This window comes from Typopeltis vanoorti, chromosome 3 (genome assembly GCF_054136105.1).
Source record: "Typopeltis vanoorti isolate ZY-2024b chromosome 3, IOZ_Tvanoo_1.0, whole genome shotgun sequence".
In the NCBI taxonomy this organism is placed as follows: domain Eukaryota; kingdom Metazoa; phylum Arthropoda; class Arachnida; order Uropygi; family Thelyphonidae; genus Typopeltis; species Typopeltis vanoorti.
Genome location: NC_143551.1, coordinates 144078651 through 144101444, shown reverse-complemented (window position 1 = coordinate 144101444; position 22794 = coordinate 144078651). Strand labels below are relative to the sequence as shown.

Here is a 22794-nt window from a genome sequence, read left to right as displayed (position 1 = left end):
TCAGATTTGAAGTGAACATGTGTTATCCACATTGCTTGTTGTTTATTGATTTTTATTGTTGAAGGTTTTATTCCTTCAACTAAGGCTCAATATATCTTCAGAAGTGCTAAGTAATACTTAGACAAAATGTGTTGTGAGTTAACTCCAGTATTTATATATTTTTTGGAAATCCTGCGAAAAGCAAGCTGACAATTGAGTTGAAATGCTAACTCTCTTGAACCGAATTCCAATAATATGTGAAACTGCCATAACATCATTCACTATATATACATATATCTCAGTTTTAACACGTTTACGAATTTTAATACTTTCGGTTGAATTTTATTGCTGTTGAGCGAACTCACACAATCTAATTAATAACAAGTTTTTAGTGAGATACTGTGTTTGCCAGTGCAACATAGTTTCTGTATGAGGGGACATGTGATTTATTAATTAGTGTTGTTTTTATCCCAGTCGTCTCTAATTGCACTATTTGTTGAGAAATATATTACACAGACTGCTTATACCTTATTCACTGACATAATAAAAGTATTTGTTTTTCTTGCCTCTGCAATATAGTTGCTATTGGGGAAGGGCATGTTGTTTACCACGGGAGCAAGTAACTATCGCCTTGCTCTGAACGTGTTTCAGCTTTTTTTTTAATTTGCGAGGTATATGCAAAACTTTTTCATTTCTTTTTTCAAAAAGAAAATCAGCGTGTGAGTTATAGTCGAGTAAGTACGGTATTTCAATTATGGATAAGTACATTGGTACCTTCTTTAAACGGAAATATAGCTCGGATGATAGTGATAATACAAAATGAGTTTGTGTGTAGTTTCTGAAGAGAAAGAGGTCTGTAACAAATCCACAGAAACACAGAATTCCCATCAGTTGCAATGCAATAATATTAATACGCTGAACAAAAGGAAAGATTTGCTGACTTGCTGGACACTCGACCAGTGGATCACATTCAAAGGTAAATACAACTGGTTAGTTTGTAGGAACATTTTTCTTTTGTGACTTTTCTCCTTTTATGGTAATTATGCCTACATTATTATTATTCATCAATTACTTACAGTTTTGAATGTGTATATAAAGTCAATATCAACAGTAGCCTGATTACTAACGGGTGATTAAAGGGACGGGGAGGTTCCCCAGATAGTATTCAAAAGGTAAATACAATTGGTTCTATTGCATAGGGCCCCGAAACTTATTAGTTTAGAATTTAACCACTGGGAAAGGTTTTGTGTCCACCTCAAAACTCTGAAACAGAATTTGGAAATATTTTCCAAATAACTTTTTATAAGAAATTTCTATGATTTCACGATCCATTTCAGGCTTGCAGTCACAAAAACAACCTTTCGTTATTGAAAAAAGAGGAGCTCATTGAGTTTTCAAGTGACAGTGGGCTTAAAATGCAATTCCGTGATTGTGGTTTGTCTCGATTCTGGATCTCGCCTTCAGTGAGAAGTGAATTTCCCGAATTATTTGAAGAAGTTGAAAATCATCATGCAGTTTTCTACAACCTATCTTTGCGAGAAACAATTTTCATCGCTCCTTCAAATGAAACAAAATACAGAATTCATCTTAGTGTGTGTGCCGATCTTCGACTGAAGTTGACCCATACTGAGCCAGATATCCAGCAACTCTGCAGAGGCCGAGAAGCTGAACCATCCCATTAAAAGTAAATATATCATATTATTTATTTGTTTAATAAAAGTAGGCATGGATGTTTGTGATTGTCTGTGAAAATACTAGTGGTAGTGGTCGGAGGAAGACAGTGTTGGTGTAGATGTAGTTGTAAAAGTAAATATATCATATTATATCATATTATCATACATTTTAATGGTATCATATACCATTAAAAGTAAATATATCATATTATATCATATTATTTATTTGTTTAATAAAAATTAAAACTTTGTTTTAATTTTTATCCACAAAATTTAATTTTTTATCTATATATCCAGCCTGGCTGGCTGACTATCCAGCCAAAAGGCTGCGAGTTCGAATCCTGCAGTAGGCATGGATGTTTGTGATTGTCTGTGAAAATACTAGTGGTAGTGGTCGGAGGAAGACAGTGTTGGTGTAGATGTAGTTGTGGTCGAAGACTGAGAGTTGTAGAGTAGATGCCCTTCCTCGATATGTCTTTGGACTACTTGGAGGTGTTATGTAATAATGACATTGACTAGCTTTATATGTTCATTATGCATCACAGTTTGAATTTGGCACTTGGAAATGCTATATCTGTGACAAATAAGAAATTGCATTGGCATAATTGAAAAGTTACACAATTTCTTCAATACCCCTAAAAGACAGGACGTCCTTGTTGTTTATAATATTAATATCTTTTAAGATTTATAATATCTTTATTTAGCTTGCAAAAAATATTTGCGTGCACCTTACCATTGTCTAAAATAATGCAAAAATCTGACAGCGACCTCTTAATTGCCCTAAATTTTGTTGATGTTGTGGCTCAATTAAATACTGTTCATGAAACACCAGATTCTTCATTTAAAGATATTTACGATGAAGCATGTATAAAAGCCAATAATTTTAATATTGACATTAAAAAGCCAAGGACTTCATCAAAACAAACATTAAGGTCCAATGTTCCAGCCGATTCTGTAGAAGTGTATTTCAGAACTATTTCATTCCATTTATTGATCAAATATTGACTCAACGTCATGAACGTTTCACTCGGCACTGCAACATTTTGAAATTTTTTTTTTTTCTCTTCTATCAAATGGAAAAGATGCTCCAATAGCAAGTGCAATGGAAGATTTTCATCAATTATGTGAATTTTATGCCGGTGATTAGCCTTATACAAATCCAGCAATTTTGAACTCCGAATTCAAGTTGTGGTATAAGAAATTTGAAAAATCGTTTGCAATAGCTCCATGCACAAATGCCGTTGATGCAGTTTCAAGGTGCGACAAAATGATATATCCTAACATCTATAACTTATTAAAAATATTTGCAACGTTTCTGGTAACAACATGCGTCAGTTTTCTAACTTACGCCTTTTAAAAACCTATTTAAGATCTACCATGACACAATCACGATTGAACGGATTGGCTTTGCTATATATATATACACACATAGAGAGAGATTAAGGTAACCACGATTGAAATAATTCAAGAGCTTTATAAAAATAAAAGAAAACTGGATTTTATTCTTTAAATAAATTTTTATAATCACCTAATGAATTTTATTGAATGAATGAAATTAAACAAATTTTAATTGAATGGATAAAAATATTTTTAATGCAAATTCATTGTATTAAAAATATTTTTATCTGTTCAACTCGCCACCCCCACCCTAAGATTAAATCCTGGGTGCACCACTGTTACTGATGATACCAAACTGGGGAAGGCAACTGTTAATAAGTGTATTATAAGTATATTATAATAAACTAATAAGGTTATGGATTTTGAGGTGTGCTGATGGAAAAGTGTTGAAATTCAGAGATCAAGCAGATGCCGAACACACTGGTGAGTAGACTTACAGCTTCCATAGAATGGCATATGTAGACAGAGAAGTATTGAAGTTCAGACATCAAGTGAATGTTGATCACATTGGCAAGTAGAGTTAAATGATTATCCCTCTTTATATGGCTTTCATAGAATGGCATATGTAGACTACTTGTACACTGATTTAGCCTCTATTTCTTGGGGACAGGATTCAGATCACCAAGAGCCATCAGATCTGCAGAATGCTTCCTATAGTTATACTGAAGGTTTGAAGCATACAAAATCTGGAAAACAATGAAAAGGGAAAAGGAGGAGATGGAGAGAGAGAGAGAAAACAAGGAATAATCTTGTGGGAGATGTCAGTGTGATTAGCAAAGCCTGATTTGTTTTGCTTGGAAAGTTAAGAAAAAGACAAGAATCATGTGAATGGTTAGTGGGAACATCCTATGTGGGAACAGTCCCTGAACATCATTGATTTGCCAGGATAATAATGATCATGTTAGTAACAAGAATGTGTAAGAATCAGAGTTGTGATACACAACTTAGTCAGAAAATTAAAAATACTAAAATTTCATCCTACTTAACAAAAAAGCAATGTGCCTCTCATTTGCTTCACTGTTCCCAGACACCTGTTGATTTTCCATTTCTAGGTTATTTTATACAAATGATTTAGATATTTTTATTATAAAGCCTTTCCAATGAATTCACAGGCATTTCATAATAGCACTCAAAACTATAAAGCCCAAGCTATGAAGTAAGTGTAACTTTGTGTGAGATAGAGACCAGCAGCACAAAATATATGGTTGCTGCTGCTGTAGAATGGAAGTGCACGCCATGCATAGACAGCTTAATATAATCAGGGGCATATATTCCAGGTGTGTGTGTGATATGACACACACCTGGAATATATGCCTCTGGCTTTTTTTTGTTAACTACCCAAACAGCAACACGGATAAAATATATCAAAAACATAAGCTTCATATCGATGTAATTATTGATGTGTATACATGTCAAGGCTGAGGATTAATAAAAATTTATTTCAATAATACTGCCTTAACACAGCACACCCACAGTATGCCACTGAGTATAATGAGTGTAGGCTGAGCAATCTTCATGAGAGACAGACTGGAGGGAGGGAAGTGTGTGAAATGATGGAAATGGAATTTATAGTTTCTAATATGGAGAACACCTGAAAGAGAAACAGACTGGAGGTAAGGAACAGTGCAAGGCATGACAAATGGAATTTATAGCTCATAAGGGATCGTCACCTAAAACACCATGTAATGGAGGGGACCCGGGAAGTGAGTGCTAAATCTAGTAATAGGATCAGAAGATTTATCCATAACCATTGCAGCCAGAGACACTGCCTCTGATCTGGAAAAGTGAGTGCAGTCTTGTTCTGAGAGGTTTTCTAAACACACAGAATTTTAAATTAAGTGGTATACTTATGTGGAACTTAGAGACAGCGTGGAGCAGTGGAATGGCATAACAAGCTACAAGGAATATATTGAGTTAATATAAATACAAAAAAAAAAAGGTGAATATACACCTGAGCAATACAAAGTAAAGACAAAAGGGATAACTGGCATGGTAAGAAAAAATCTGATTATACAAAGAAATTAACTAAGCAGGCCAAAAGAAATGTTAGGTTCCCTCCCCCCTCACTATGTAATGAGTAAGAGGAAGAATGATTATGGAAAGATAACTTTTAATTAGTTCCAATGTCAGGACTGCAACATACATGGAAGAAATAGTATCGATGTGTATACATATCAAGGCTGAGGGTTAATAAACATTTATTTTAATAATACTGCCTTAACATAGCACACCCACAGTTGATAAACCAAGTCCTCATTTTGTATCACTCAAGTGGAGATAATGCAAATGCCAAAGTGACAGACTGATGGGAGAATTGAAAGATGAACTAGAGGTGCTTAGCATATTGTCACAAACAGTAGTGTGAATACAGGAGTTGGTTCAGATGGCATGTCAGCCAAAGTATTATGAGAATGTGCAAGACAAATGGCAAGTATTACCACCAACCAGTTTAAGTCTCATTTCTGACAAGGTAGTTCTATAACGAGAGAGAGAAAATTAGAAAAAGCATTTTTTAAACCGAAGCATTTCAAACCAATGGACTGTGTTCCAGACATTTGCTAAGGGATTGCCCTCACTCTATAATGGAGAATAAAGACAGATATTTGGCTATAACAGCAAAATGTAACTGACACACCATGGCAGGTCAGCTCCACTCAAGCACAGGTATGTCGCTATCTCGACAAACTGTGACTGTAACAAGAGGGCCTATATGCCAGAAGGCCTATAGTCTGCATCCCTTTATCCACAGTTCATCGTAGAGCATATTTTCAGTGGTATTGTATCCATAAAACATGTACTTTTTACAGATGAGTCGTTTTAGTCTTTTCTCTGATTCTAGATGAGACTAGATCTGGTGTGAAAGTGGTACTGCTTACCATCGCAAGAATGTTCTTGAAAGGTATAGATATGGTATTACTGGGAGGCATTATGCTTAATGAGCACACTGAACTACAAGTGCTGGAGAAAGGGACTATTACTAGTGAATGATATTGCAAAGAATTCGTTTTTATAGATGATAATGCCACACCACATCGTACACAAGCAGTGGAAATACTTCTGGAGACCAAGGATATTAATCAATTCAAGTGGTCAGTACACTCCCCAGATTTCAAGCTCCACAGAACACGTTTGGGATGCACTGCTACTCAAAATACCTCTTTAAAAATCAAACAAAGCCCTGTTCTGAAGGAGTGGGCCAGTTTGCCTCAAGAACCACTTGGTGCTAAGTTTGATATAACATTGCAAAAGCTTCATCGCAGTTCAGGGTGGACATACTTCATACTGAAATATCTCTCTGCATAGTTTTCTGTAAGCACTGTACATTAATTCCATAACTACATCCTTAGGAAATTTGTAACTTTTGCCAAAAACATATTGTAATTTAATTCATATGAAGTTTATAAAACATGTCATCATTATCATCAAATTCCTGCTATGTACAGGATATGATAGTACTATATGAAAAATTTACATCATTATTAATTTCCTATCTACAATTTTCCTCCAAATCAGTCTGTTACTTGTCAGACTCCAACATTATCAGATCTTATATTTCTATCGTCTAAGGCACTTTGTATCGTATCAATCCACCTATATCTTGGTCTTCCTCTGGGTCGTTTTCCTACCAACCTGGCAGAGAACACTTGTTTTGCTAATCTTTCCTCGCCCATTCTGTTTAAGTGACCATACCACCTGAGATTAGCTCTACTAACACATTCCTGGATGCTGACAATGTCAAGTTCTTTCCTAATATCCTCGTTTTTAATATGATATTGCCATTGATGCCATCTGTTTACGCCTATAATCTTTCTCAGGACTCTCATATCTGTGGTCTCTAGTCTTTGGTCAAGTGTTTTACTTCTGACCCAGCTCTCAGATCCATAAGTTAAAACTGTTTTGAACACTGTCTTGTATACAGCTAATTAATGTTCCGACTAATTTCTCTCTTATTCCATATGAATTTATTCAATTGACTTCCCACCATACCAGCTTTGCTGATTCTGTTGTCTATTTCTATATTTAATTTACCATCTTCAGTAAAAATCGTGCCTAAATAGCTGAAATGTTTTACTTGTTCCACAGGTTCTCCATTCACAACACAGTTGACATTTTCAATGATTCTGCCTATTTTCATTGTCTTTGTCTTTTTATTGCTGAACTTCATACCATATCTATTACAACAGCTATTCAATTTAGTCAGAGAATCTTGCAGACTGTTAGCGGATTTATTTAGAAGTATATCATCCGCATAAAGCAAAGAGCTGACATTAACATCTCCAATTTTGATATCAGGTTTAATACCACTTTCCTTCATAATGTGATCCATATAGATAATGAATAACAGAGGGGATAATGTACATCCTTGTCTCACACCACATTTAATATTAAACCATCTTCCTGTACTTCCTTCAATTCTAACTGCTGACTTACAACCCAAATAAAGACTAAGTATTGCTTGATATAATGCCCCATTGATACCATATAACTGCAGCGTATTGAATAGCTTCTCTCTTGGCACCTTGTCATATGCCTTTTCCAAATCGAGACAACACTTAAATACAGATCTTTGTTATATTCCCATGCTTTCTCGACTATTTGTCGTAAAGTGAAGATCTGATCCTGACAGCCTCTATTTGGCCTGAATTCAGATTGTTCACCACCAAGCTTTTCTTCCACAATTCTTCTCAACCGTTTCTCAAGTATTCTTGCATAGATCTTGCCAGGAACACTCAGTAGGGAAATACCTCTGTAATTCTCACATGCAGTTTTATTTCCCTTTTTATATATGGGTACTATGAGAGCGCTACTCCAATCATCGGGAATTCGTCCCTCTGTCCAGGCCTTATGAACTATGCAGTGGAGCCACTGTAAGACTCTTATACCACCATACTTCAGCATTTCTGGTCGAATATCATCTACTCCTGCTGCCTTTCCACATTTCAAGCCTTTGATGGCTTTTTCTACTTCAAGTATGGATATGTATTCCTGACTGCATGCCTGGTCAGTGTTTTTTAGCACTCTGCTGTCATCACTGCTTGTTTCATTTAGAAGTTTTTCAAAGTAATTACTCCATACTTCAAGGATATCTTTTTCTCCCGTTTTCATGTCACCTTTATCATCTCTAACTCCTTTTACAGCACACTTTCCTCCATTCCTAAGCTTCTTCAACAACCTCCAGAATATTTTGCCACCTTCTTGATATTTATTTTCTATATTCTTGCCAAAGTCCTCCCATGACTTTTGTTTAGCTAGTTTTACACAGTGTTTAGCATTCTTGCATTTGTCTCCATATTCTCTAAGAGCACAAGCTGACTTATTTGACAGGAACTTTTGATATGATTTCTTCTTTTCCTTCACTGCCTCTTTAACTTCCTGTGTCCACCAGGGAGTTCTGATTTTTTTTATCCTTACAGACAACCTCACCACATGCCTCTCTGGCAGAATCAATGAATGTTTTCTTCAGAGTTTGCCACTGAATCTCCAAGGTTTGATTCCTGTTCTCAAACTCTTTCATTTTATCTTCAATAATCTTTGTGTATTTTAGTCTACAGTTCACATCTGAGAGCTGCTCAACTTTTATTCGCTTTAAAACTTTCTTGCATGTTATTCTTTTCAATATGAAATTCAATTTTATCTTGCTCAAGACTAGATAGTGATCACTTCCAATTTCAAATCCTTTGTACGCTCTGGTGTCCTGCACCAGGCAGAAAACATCACTATCAACAATAACATAGTCAATGAGACTTTTCTTATTCCTAGCCTCTTCTCTCCATGTGAATTTGTGCACATTTTTATGTTGGAACATGGTGTTAGTAATAACCAGTCCATGTCCTGAGCAGAAATCGAACAGATATTTGCCATTATTATTAGCTTTGCTCTTTTCTCCAAATTTTCCCAAAATATTTTTGTATGTCTCACAATCATTTCCTACTTTGCTATTTAGATCCCCAACAAGGATCAACTTTTCATTTTTCATTGTGTCAGTGGCTTTTTCTAAAGCCTCAAAAAATTCCTCCACTTCTACCTTAGTAGAACCTTCTGTGGGACCATAGGCGCAAATAAGTCTCATTGTCCAGTTCGCCATTCTCATATTTGCCCACATTACTCTACTTGAGACTGACTGCCATTCAAGGAGATTAGCCTCGTATTTTGTGTTGAATACTAGGGCTACACCTTCTTTTCCTTGATTGTCATTGCCTGAATATAACATTTTGTATTTATTGATCAGAAAGATCTCACCAGTTTTGGTCTTTTTTGTTTCAGTCACCCCGATTATGTCGATCTGGTACTTATCTAATTCCTCAGCTAGCTCCATTTCTTTGCCATTCAGGTTTCTTACGTTGATAGTACTGATCTTTAACTCTGGTGATGTTGAGTTGGTTTTTTTTTTTTCAGATTTGTTCCAGTAGCTGACTTTTCGCTGTTCGTCCTGGTTCCCTGGCGAAAACAACGGGGGCCTTGTTTAACTGGGCGACGCCCCAGCCGGCATGAAATTTTGTCATGTCGTACCATCATTTTTAATTTTGGTTTAACCAATAAGAATACAATTTGGTCGGCTAAATCCCAAATTGCCAGCCCATCCTCGTTCGTTCGGTATCAAAGCAGATACCCAACAGGGTGCACCACGAGAAGGTGAGGATTGGACATTAGGTCAGAAGCCCTGGTCGGTTCTCCGCATTCCTTTAAAGGCTATGTGGAGGTCTCCTCTCAGTTATACAGCTTTGACCCTTAAGCACCCCTATATAAAACATGTGTAATATAATTTATTACTATGCTGGAAATAAAATTTAAGTACACATTTGGCTATAGGCATGAAAAATTTTTCATATATATGTAAAAATGTAGTTCATCCTTAGCTTTGGACATCAGTGTACGTGGTCGATAGAAAAGAGAATGAGGGTAACTAGTTGAGTGCCTCAGAGCTCTCTACCAAGCAGAGTATTATTAAATTTGGTATCCAGTTTGCTAATGATGCAAAACTTGGAAGGACAATCAACTAATCAAGGTGACAGACAGCTGGCCTGGTTGGCCAAGTGGTTAGCGTATCCACTCTCTCCTGCCAAGAGACTGTGGGTTCAGATCCCACCAGAGGCACTAATGTTTGTGACTGTCCTAACTCTTTGTGGAAAGGGTTATCTGAAATCCTATGACTTCCTCTAGTAGAAGGTTTCACTTTTAAAACCCAATTAGGTACAGGAGTGATAGTGCAGCATCTTCAGTGAACTGATTCAATAAACTACACACATGGAGAGGGAGCTGCCTCTGTTCACATTGGCAACTGCAGTTGTTGCCAATTTAATGTGGCAGGATGTAAACTAACATCCTTTCAGATGAAAAGTTTACATACTGTATATTACCTGATGGTGGAGGGAGTAAACTTCAGAGGGCATACTGCAAAAAGTTGACAAAACACTTCAAAGAGTTACTTGGATCTTGAGGAACACATAAGTAGAGATGCAGAGATTATCTCTCTCTATAAGGCTAGGATACAGCTGTATTTTGATTAGTGTGCTCTGATTTGGTCCGTTGAGTTTCTTGGAAGTGAGGAGGTGCTGCAGATGGAGAGGATCAGGATAAGTGACCAAGATTGTATCAGGTCTATGGAATATTCCCTATGAAGATGTATGGGGCTGCAAAGGTCATTTATGTCGCATTTGAAGAATGTGAAGTGGAAAAGAGAGGATATAATTTATTAAAGAGGTTCTATAAGACTGATACAAAAAATACTTTCAATACATGGGAATATGGAGAAAACTAGAAGATCATCCTTGGAATGTGGATCAAAAAAGAGTGGTTAGTAAAGTTGTCAGGGCTAGATTTTTTTTGCTTGAAGAGCAGCAAATGAGCCTAATGGCTATTGCATGAATAATGGTTAATGTACAACAGACTTCAGACTCCAAAGAAATGTTTGTAATAAGTAGCATAATAATTGTTTGTCTAGACATTTTGCAGAATAAAAAAAGTTGAAATTTCATTACTGTTGTTATTGACAAGGTTTTTTGAGATCAAATTCAACAGGAAGCACACACACACACACACAATTATTCATACAATACCCACCATTACCTATCCTTATATTAATTCAGTAACAAAACATTCCAACTACCAACAATCCATTTCACTTGCTCACCATCCTCTGAGCAAGCGAAAAAATAAATATTGGGTTTGAAATTTTATTGTGGGAGGCCCACAAACTCTTATTCAGTTTTTTTTTTTCCCCCATTAAATTGATCCTATAAACACATCAGTGTCGTGTCTAGGGGTGCAGGTGAGGAGTCAGAAATGGCATTTCTTTGAAGAGTTGCTGATTGTAGCTGTTTGGAATACTTGTGTGTGTGTGGGGGGGGGGGGGCTATTCCAGAAGATGGAATGAAATGTAAATGAGTGTACAGATGGAATGAAAGAGGAAGAAGAAAAACGGGTTTGGTGTGTGTTTGATTTTCAGTAAAGGGGTGCTTGGCAATTCTATTAATACATGCAACAGAAAGTGGAGAAATGACCGTTGCCAGTTCAGTGGAGCAATAACCATAGAAGTACAGCAATCCCTCGATTAGTGCGCTTAATGTGTTCCTTGAAACAGGCGCATTAATCGAATATAATAACCTATGGGGAAAAGTATAATTCGTTGCTGAAATTTCTTTTTTGAACCTTAATTTTTTTTATAAAAGAATTAAGGTATGTCTCAGGGCCTAGTTAAAGGAAAACCATGAAGCTGAAATTCAATAAAACATATTCAGAATATAAATTTTATTATTCTACTTCTTAACAAAGAATTGAGCTAACGTAGTTTGGCAGTTATTTTGTTTCTTTTTTTTCATACAACTGATGGTATGGCCCTATTCCCTCTTCTGCAAATTTTACTGCTTCTCTCTTCACGTCAGGGTCAGCCTCTAAGCATTGCTGCTTAAAAACTTCGATTGCACGAAAAATATTTTCAAATTGTTTCTGTGAAATCTCTTTTGGTTGACTATCAGTGGTTAAATTTTCTTCATTTTTTCGGGATCTTCCCGCTGTACATCTAAATTTAGAAGGTCAGAATCACTCAATTCTTCAGAATGAGATTTAATTAACTCTGAAGGGGAGAAAGAAATGAAGGATGTACGAATTGGTCGCCAACACGCGAAATCACACACTTTATACAAGCAAAATAGTTACCAATTTAAAAACTACAATGATCATAAAAGAGAAGTTAATTTTCCAGCATGTAATAATAAACAACTCATCCCAGAAGATGGATTGATTACCCTATTATCAGAATGAATTCTCCTTTTTGTGAGATGCGCAGAAGTGTCGAAGGTTCTCGAATCTGTGGGCATACTATAGCAGACGACATAAATTTTGGCGGTAAAAATTTGGTACATAGTGGTAGCGTAGTATGCCATTAAAAATAACTTTGTAAAATGTTTTAAATCGGTAACTAAATTATTTCATTCTGGTGAGTGATTTTTTAAAATAGTTAGCCATAAAAATGTATAGATACTCAATTTTTTAAAACTGTAACATTTATTTTTAAGATGCATATAGGCGCACTAATCGAATTTGGATATAGAAAAAAAAAATGACGCACTAATCGGGGGCGCATTAATCGAGGGATTACTGTATAAATGCAGTGTTTCAGCTCTGTAGAATAGACAGAGCTGAAACACTGCATTTGTCAGATAGAGATTCAAAGGAATCTGTAAGAGAGGGATCATCTATGAATCAAACTGCTGCTCTCTGGACAATGACAAGAATTTTCAAAGTTTTAGGTGCTCCACTCCAAACGTGTAAGCAGTATTCTAAGCATGGGCAAATTTGGAATTTGTATATTGTTGAGTTAGATGGGTGTAAAATAGCATCTTGAGTGAAAGACAATGTCTAGATTTTGGATGCCGAGGAAGCTATTGTTGAGATGTGTTTGTGCCAGGAGAGGCTGGAGATGAATGTTTGTTCAAGCAGGGAGAGATCTGATATTGTTGATCTGTGTATTACTTGAGGGTAAGGGAATGTGAGCTGAGATTTCTTTGGCGAGAGGAGGCAGGCTGTTTTGATAGCATTGAAATTATGAAATTATGACTGCTTGTCATAATCACCTTTTTGTAATTCCACATACATTCCTTCTTAACAGAAAATTCTGAGTGTCTAGCAATCTCTCATGATTTTGTAAATAATGTTTAATGAGATTTGAAAGTCAGGAATCTGTGCAGGTATATGAACAATTTGTACTAGGTCATTACTTATGACAGATTTTATTATTACATTACATCTCCAAGGAGTCCAAAGGATCATCAAGGGCCTAGTCTACAATTTTGTTTCCACCACTTAATCCATCAACCAGCAAATCAACACAACCATCATCACATACACCAATGTCATCTACTGCCCATCACCACCACTAGTATTTTTAGGTGCTCAAGGTCAATTTGTCTTTATGAAGGATGAAAAATCCAAGTTTCTGGGAGAAAATCCTGCTACCTCAATATGAGATTGGCTGAAAGATTCCTCTCATCATGACGAGAATCAAACATATGTATGATAGATACTGTGTGAATGTTGAATAGTTGTTCTTGACATGATGTTAGGGCCTCCCTCGATGAGTCTGTCGACTCCTTGGAGTTTCCCGGAACAATAATAATAATAATAATAAATTTTCCAACTGAAGGGCACAACGTATAGTCATTCTTCCAAATGCACGAAGGAGGTGCTAATGTTAGTGGTGTTGGAAAATGGAGAGGCAGTTGGAATTATGGATGTTGAGATCGCCTAGGAAGATGATCTCACTATTTGGATGGCTTGATTGTAGATAGTAGTTTTGTGGAGAGGAATGTGATGAGGTCTGAGTAGTTTGGAGTACAGTAAATATAGCAGATGAGCATTACTAGATGAAGTAGAGAAACTGAGCCGGAGGAGGTCAAAAGCATTGAATTCTAAATTAGCTTCTCTTTGGGATGCAATGTCTGATCTTACAAAGGCATAGGTGCCACCTTTAAAGGAATTGTGTAATTTGGACATCAGAAGTGACTAGTACTGGATGACTGAAGTGATAGTCATCCTTAAACTCATTCATTGTCAGGGCACTCAAAGCACCCCTGGTAATCTTTTCCAGTCATGTATTGCTCTCCATGCAAAAAATCTAGTTCTCGCACCTTTGCTAACCACACACACGTCTACAGGTGTCCCTAGTTCTCTCCCTACCCGTGTCATGGACTGAAAAATTTATTTTGTATTAATCTTAAAGAACTCCTTCAGTAACATGTTTCTATAATGTCTTGCTCTTTTCTGCCCATGAACTAAATTTTGCAACATACCATCAATCTATCTCAATATAAGTTTCAGTAAGGAAATACCGTGAATAGACATATTACTTACTATTATAATAACAGAATTAACTAATGTAAAATAGTCTTTATTCATAGAATTTTCGCCTGAGTATCACAGGCATCATCAATACAGGTACAAAGGCTAATTAAACAATAACTGTTATATTCACAAAGTGCCACTTAAGTAGCTAAGGTTAAATTTCCTAAATTTGTGTGTGTATACAATTACAAGTTAGGAAAGATTTGCTGATTTATAGAGTACTATCTCTCATAAGGGGGAAAGACGTAGACTATCGGATCTGTTAAGGTTAGGGGAGTGAAGTAACCTTTCGCACGTTTCTTTGTAAAGTCGTTTTAGGAACTGACTTTTGTCTTGTTCCACTGAACTCTATGTCTAGTGTTGATGGCATGCTCTGCAAGTCCAGACTGTTCAGGTTCAAGGTACTGGATATACGCCTTGTGTTCTTCTAACTGGATCAGAGAAGATCTTGTTTGTCCGAAATATAATCCACAAGAGTAGGCAATCTGGTAGACACCTGGATAGCTGAGATGTGGGAGCTTGTCCTTTGGAGATGTGAGGAATGTGGAGATTTTTCTGACAGGTCGAAAGGCCACACAAATATTTAGTGGTTTTAACACTTTAGCTATGCATTTGCTAACACCTTACACATAGGGAATAGGTATACATGTAGGTTCTTTGGTATTTGAAGAGGATGCCGAAGCATGACTACTTGAAGTTCTTTTTATGAAGGAATTCTTATAACCATTGGATATGAAGGAGAAATTAATATATTGTAATTCTTTTTGTAATAGTTCTTCTTCTGAACAAAAGGAGTGAGCTCTATGAACCAGTGTTTTTATAGTACCTGCCTTTTTGGCTGGGATGGTGATGTGATTCAGCATGGATGTACTGGCCTGTATGGGTCTCTTTCCTATAGACTGTGAATTGTAGGTTACCATCTGATTGGCAAAGAATTAAGGTCTAGAAAGGCTAACTGCTTATTTACTTCTAGGGTGAAGTGGATCCTTGGATGAAGTGCATTTATTTTTGAGAGAAACTGTTGTAATTCTTCCGAAGTGCCCTTCCATAATGTCGTCCACATATCTGAACCAAAGGTCAAGTCTGGGTGTAATGTTGTCAAAGATATGTTGTTCAAAGTGCTCCATGAAGTAGTTGGCAATAGCAGGAGTACTGGATTACCTATTGCTGTTCCTTAGATTTGTTCGTATAACTGGTTTTTGAAGGAAAAATAACTGGACTTTATTAAAATTCAAATAATTTGACTGTCTGGAGGAAATTCTTGGTGCAGTAATTCAATGCTGTCCACCAACGGAACATTCGTAAATAGCAAAACAACACCTAGACTAATCATAATCTCCGAATCGTCTAGATCGGAAATTTTATTTCTGAAATCCAGAGAATTTTTTTTTATATACGTAGCAGTTCTTCTAGTTGAAGTGAGTAAATTCGACAGAAATTTTGATATTTTGTAAGTGGGACAACCTATACAGTATTACAATATATTAATTCCTCTTTCATATCCAATGGTTATAAGAATTCCTTCATAAAAAGAGCTTTAAGTAGTCGTGCTTCAGCATCCTCTTCAAATACAGAAGAACTTATGCATATACCTATCCACTAGGAGTTAGCAAAAGCATAGCTAAAGTGTTAAAACCACTAAATATTTGTGTGGCCTTTCGACCTGTCAGAAAAATCTCCACATTCCTCATGTCTCCAAAGGACAAGCTCCGACATATCAGCTATCCAGGTGTCAACCAGATTCCCTACTCTTGTGGGTTATCATATTTCAGACAAACAGGAAAATCTGTTCTGATCTGATTAGAAGAACACAAGTGGTATATCCAGTACCTTGAACTTGAAGAGCATGTGATCAACACTAGACAGAGTTCAGTGGAACAAGACAAAGTATTTCACAAAAATCAATCTCAACAGCACATTCCACAGAAGCTGTCACTCACCAAATTTGGCAGTCTCTGGATCCTCCTCACCACATCCTAATCCAAAGAACTAAAGGAGAATATGCACACTAGTCAAGATGCAGATGTATTGTAATTATGAGTATAATAACTTTCCTATCTGTGTTCAATGCATTCAACATCCAGGCAATCCTTTGAGCTATTCTGCCAACCTTTGCAATATGCTCTCTGATCTTCAATTCCATCCATAACCCCAATGCAATAAATGCTATGCATTCCTTGCTTCCCAATGTGCATAGCCTCACATTTTGCCACATTAAAATTGACAACCACTATCCTTGATCCACATTGCTAATTGCTAATTTATTTAAAATCTTGCAGTATCTCTATATCATACTGGCCTCCTGTTTTGCACAAGCAAACAACTGAATAGTTTCCCTTGAATCATTCTCTATATATTTAATATAGGGAATGATTCAATACACTCAGCAGTCACAAATTAAACAGCCCAACAAATTAAAGTCCTTAGTACTAGGCTGAGGCACCCCACTAGTTGCCCTCATTCTTCTGGGTTCTATTCCACCATATACTACTCTCCAAGGTCATTGAGCCCCCTCCACATTCCCATTCACTCAAACTTGTAAGTTTTGCTTGCAGTATTTTGTCAAATACCTTTCATAAGTCTAGCAGTATCATAGTATAACTATTTCTCTTATCCAACTCAGCTGTCACAATCAAGTATTACTCAGACAGGTCTTACCTTTCACAAAGCCATGCTACTCAACATAGAGTACCATATTCCTATCCACCCATTCCTAAATTCTACCTATAACCTACTTTTCCACCTTAATCCCCACCCCCTGAGATATTAACTAATCAATTTACTTCTGTTTTGGTGCTCCTTTAATTTAATGGCAATATTCTTGCCATCTTTCCAATCGCTCTGAACCTCATCAGTTAGCAGTACTGCGAGTTCTCTAATATTTATTCACATAACACACTAGCTGACAAGCTATCCAAACTTACAGCTGTATTCACATTGACATTTCTTTATATGCTGAGTACCCTCAGTTTGTCTACCACCACAATTCTCATATCATCTAATCCTCACATTCCAGCTAACTGTGACTATTTTTGTTTTATCCCCTCCTGACATATATTGAAAAATTTCATTTGCATCAATTCTACGGAATCTCTTTAGCAACTTACACATTTCTTCAAACTATCCTCATATAAGACATTTTTTCCACAAACCTTAAACCATTTCGATAACCTACCTCTGAATCCCCTTATATCCCAGAAATCCAGACCAAACTGAGCACAATATTCCATAAGTGTGTGTCAAAGCCCAATATAGAGGGATAATAACTTCTCTTTCTTTACTTAGTGTTTAACAACATCCAAGAAATGATACGTCGTGCTATTCTGCCTACATGAGCAATGTGTCCTCTGAGCTTAGCTTACACAGTTTGGAATCTTTTCAATCTAAATTGCATACCTTTACACTTTGCTAGTGGAAATGGCAACCATTTATTCATTATCCACAGTGTAGCTTATTCAAGACATCCTGCAAGATCTCTATATCATAATTATTTAGTATTGCTCTCAATAACTCAGCATACCCAGCAAACTGGGTATTCTCTACGGTTGTCATCAATAACACTAATTTAATAATAGTTCACTACACATTACTCTGATGATGTGTCAACCATCCTTTATATCATTAGTTTTACATCTATTACTATTATACTGTAGTACTCTGTAGAGCGTCTTTGCAACGTTGAAAAACATAAAATTTTCCCTATCCCACTCCACTGTCAACGTTATTGAAGCACAGTAAATTACTAAGGCAAGTTCTCTTTGCAAACCCATGCTGTCCCCTTCCCCACAAGGCCTAAAATGAAACTCAAGGTTTAATTTTAGGGATAAATTCAGAATATAAAGTAGTGAATGAAGTTAAAATCTCTCACATTATGAACTTTCAACATCTTCGAAAACATTATTTCTCACAATTAGATATGAATACCTAACAAACGTTCATCAACCACATAATTTAAACATCGCCACTCTGAGGTAAAGAATTACGGAAATATAGTACTACAAAGACACGTTATACGATCAAGACGATCACACATCATCTACAAATACCAGTTAAACAAAATATTCGGTGATGTTGAAAAAATAAATATGTTATTTACTTAAATTCCAAGATTCTTACCTAATAAATTACATTAAAATTTTTGAAAACAAATAACAACACGACCACGATTGCACAGATTCTTACCTTAACTTGAAATGATTCAGAGTCGCACAAAATTACTGAGACAAGAAGAGAAGCGACACCCTAAATTCAAAAATATTATTTCACGAAAAATTAAATTAAAAAATAAAAACTGAAAGATCCATTTAAACGCCTACAATAAGCAATACAATAACATAAGTGAACAAACAACATTCTTTTAAGAAAATTTCATCATTAAAAAAAAAGTTGTAATCCTATTGCACATTTATGTATTGTGAGTAAAAGGTCAGATATCCAATATTCAGCTATACAGCACAAATGGATTGTGCTTCATATTAAGTGTACTGAGAGTTAGTGACAATGGTCCAGTATGAGTAATTAAGTTAATATCATGACATAGAATGTCGAATATAAATAAAGGTCTGAGTTTGAATAGATTTAAGTGTCTATCAAGTCTTGCTCTAGGCCATTAATATCCTATCTTCTTCTTTTTGTCCAAAAGAAGAAGATAGGATATTAATAGCCTAGCCTACTCCCTATGGTGAATAAAAGTGGTTACCGGTTGTATTATTTATTTATAACAGCCAGAGAGCATAACATTGTCGCCTTATAAAAAAGATAGACGAGTCCATTCACCGGAAATGTTAGTACTGTCCTCACTACTGCATTTACTATTCTGAAAAAAAAAAAAATTCCAAAAAATAATAATAATAATAAAATTAAAAAAAGAAAGAAAGAAATTGAATTAGCAGAAAAATTGGATAAGTAAAATTACGAGACAATACGTACCTTTAAAACAAAGCAGGCACAAAAACAGGTGATATATTTCTAAGATCAAATACAAGAGCTCATATTCAGCTAATAACGATCAGCACGAGTATCCTAAAGTAACCATCACTGAATAAATATAAAAAATCTTCTTGAATGACAGGCAATATTAAGTAGAGCGATTTTGGCCAAATATTGGAAAGGAGAAATATATGTTGAGACTTATTTCTGCCTGTTGTCCCACAGAGGATTATATTAAGGAAGAAGAAGGGAATTTTTCGAGATATTGGAGAAGGCAAAAGACACGGAGAGAGAGAGAGAGAGAGATTTCCCCTTGTACGAGATCTAAAAAGCAGAATGGGAAATTATTATCAAACATACAGTAAGATTTAGGGGAAATTAGGAAGAAAGAGTAAAGCTAATAATCATGGGGCAAATAACAACTAGATGCTGGATAACAGCTAGGATAAAAGAGAAGTATCATATTAAAAAGAGGTGTGTAACAAGTATTAAAAATAATCAAAGTCCAACAGCTTTCAATGGCGAACTGCAGAACCAAATACACAAATATTATTCAAGAAGAATTAAACAGTTTGATAACAAGAAGCAAAACCAGGATATTCAATGCCATATGATTACGAAATCAATGACTGAAGAATTGATTCAACTAAAGGAATGATCGTAGGCATTATCTGCAAGAATGGAAAAAATCAGAATGCTATGGTGGGATCACTAAGTGAAAGAAGCAGAAAAAGAAAATAAGAAAGCATATCAAAAGTTCCTAGAAAGTAAGACAGTTTATGTTCTGAGAGGAAAAACATATAATAAACAGAACTGTGTAAAATGTCATACATAGAAAACAACAGTTATATAAGAAAATTTAAAGAAACTGCTAATATGCTGAAAAACCCAACCCAAATCAATAAAAACCAGGGTTTAATTCTCCATCAAGTGTGGTCAGCTCTAATAAAAAATCTACCTCAATCTGAGCTCGGACTGTATGAACAAGAACAAGAACACGTGACATCGTCCAGTATTGTTCGACGTCAATAATTTTATATCTGCATTCTGTTATTTGAATTTATGCATAGCCAGACGGTTATGATTTGTATTTATTAATTCTCTTGTTTAAAGTTTAAGTTATACTATTTACCCCCTGAAGATGTAAATCCTACGATTTACGAACTTGTCGGGAACTATTATTTCAGTATTTTGCATAACTGAATCATAAAAAAAATGTGGTGCAATCACCGAAATATATCTTTTGAACCAATTAGCCACAGAAGTCTACGCCTGCAGAAATAATTATATTATATAATCCTCTAAAAGGCTCTAAGATATAATTTAAAACATTTTCTTTCTTGATTTCCCAAAAGCGAAATCATTAATTATGTAATCAAAAGATATGCTACATAACTTATCGCTTTCTATACACATGATGATAAGTGTAGACAATATTTCTTGAAACATAGTTGCTCTCAGTTCATTTTTTATTCTCTTTAGCTGTGAAAATTATCTTTCTTCTGAACAATTTGTTACCATTAAACACAGGAATAGTCGTAATATTGCTCGCACATTAGGGAAAACTAACTCAATCTTGTCTTAAAAGATGATTTGATACAAATCTTTGTGTTGAAAATGTTCTTTTTCAGGATAATTCTGCTTTACTCATGGAAGTGCCTCAGTTCATTCGTGAGATTAATATCAACATCGTGTGGATATTCTTTTATTAACGTATCTACTGCTTTTCCAAGAGCCTGTGTAGCTCAGTGGATGTGGCGTTTGCACTCCACGGCGCTTGGCCGCACGAAGGAAGACTTGGTTTCGAGTCTAGTCGGCGACTAGAGGAAATTTTTCTAAGCCTTTTTTCGACCGGTTCCCGAGTTAGTCGATCTCTGGCACGGGCAAGCGGGTTTTTCCTCCCGGAAACTCAAGAAAATCGACCGTAGAACCCACATTATTTCAGACTTTAAATATATTGTGTTAGGGTTAGGGACCACGAGATGGCGGCACATTTGAGCCGTCTCTCTTCACTGAGTACCGCTTAATTAGTGATAGCCTTGGGCCATTTATCTCTGATTGGTACCAGTGGAGATTGAACTGTCCACTCAGTCTCCAAAAGTTAGATAGGGCTAAATGGCATCGACTACTCCCCGTATACGGGAATAAAAAGGCGTTAGCTGATTTTTTTTTTTTTTACTGCTCTTCCAATTGTTCCAATTCATAAGGGAGGTGATAAGAGTATTATAGACCAGTCTGTGTGTCTGGAGTTGTGGTCGAGGTATTAGAGAAGTTAGTTAGGAATAAGATTCAGAATTGAGTTGACAACAGAAAAATACTCTTTGGCTGCCAGCATAGATTCACTAAAGGAAGATCATGCTTTAGCACCCTGCTTACTTTTTATAATAAAGTGACGAATGCGTTGGATAAGGGTGTTGCATATACAGTGGTATATTTAGATTTTGCAAAAGCGTTTGATAGATTGCCATATGACAAGCTGGTAATTAAATTGGAACGGATGGGGCTGAACAGTAGATTGGTTCGCTGGATTGGAGATTGGCGGTTTGATAGGTATCAGCGAGTTGTCTATGGTGGAGCGATATCCCAGAAGAGCAAAGGTACTAGTGGTGTACCTCAAGGGTCTGTTTTGGGTCCATTGCTGTTTAATTTGTATGTAAATGATATCTGGATAGGTATGAATGGTGATGTGCAGTTGTTTGCAGATGATGCAAAGTTGGGGGAGAGCTATCAGGAGTAGTGTGGATGCTATAGCTTTGCAACAGGACTTGAATACACTGGCTGAATGGGTAAACAAGTGGGGATGTCAATTCAATGTTTGAAAGTGTAAGGTTTTGAAATTTGGGAAGCATAGGATGTAAAGTACACAATTTGTGCAAATATCTTGGAAGAGGTAGAGGAAATGAGAGATCTGGGAGTGATTGTAGACAAGGACCTAAAATTTTGCGGACATGTTACTAAAATAGTGAAGACAACACAGTGGATAATGGATAATGGGAATGATGCAGAGGACATTGACTTGTAGAAGTAAGGATGTTATGGTTCCTTTGTGTAAGGCTTTGATCAGGCCACATATGGATTACTGTGCACAGATCTGGTCACCTGGTTTTCAAAAAGATGAAATTGCGTTGGAAAAAGTTCAGAGGCGATTGACTAAGGTGGTTTCTGGTCTCTGGAATGTAGAGTAAGAGGATTGATAAAATGCAGTTTGCAGAAATTGGTGGATAGAAGGAGGAGGGGGGGATATGATTGAGACATATAAGCTGTTAAGAGGTTATTATCAGATTAATGTCGGGGAGGTTTTGCACAGAATGGGTGAGGATAGCAGGAGAACAAGAGGTCATTCCTGGAAGCTGTATAAGGAGGGTGTGAGCAAGGGAGTGAGGAGCAGGTTTTTTGCATGGAGAGTGGCGAGTGATTGGAATGCTTTGCCCGTTTATCACAGTATGATAAACTTTGTGTATATCAGTGGACCTCC

General features: G+C 36.2%; 1 protein-coding gene across 2 annotated transcripts in view; it reads right to left on the bottom strand.

Moving 5' to 3' along the window:
• Positions 1-18625, bottom strand: part of RpL32 (Ribosomal protein L32) — a 69682-nt gene extending 51057 nt beyond the window's left edge. The window contains exon 1 of one of the 2 annotated variants that reach the window (XM_090416086.1): positions 18573-18625. The gene's annotated coding sequence lies outside the window, so the exon portion shown is untranslated. Of the gene's footprint in view, positions 1-18506 lie in introns of both variants that reach the window. The other variant, XM_090416087.1, reaches the window with a different exon arrangement.
• Positions 18626-22794: the final 4169 nt, after the last annotated feature.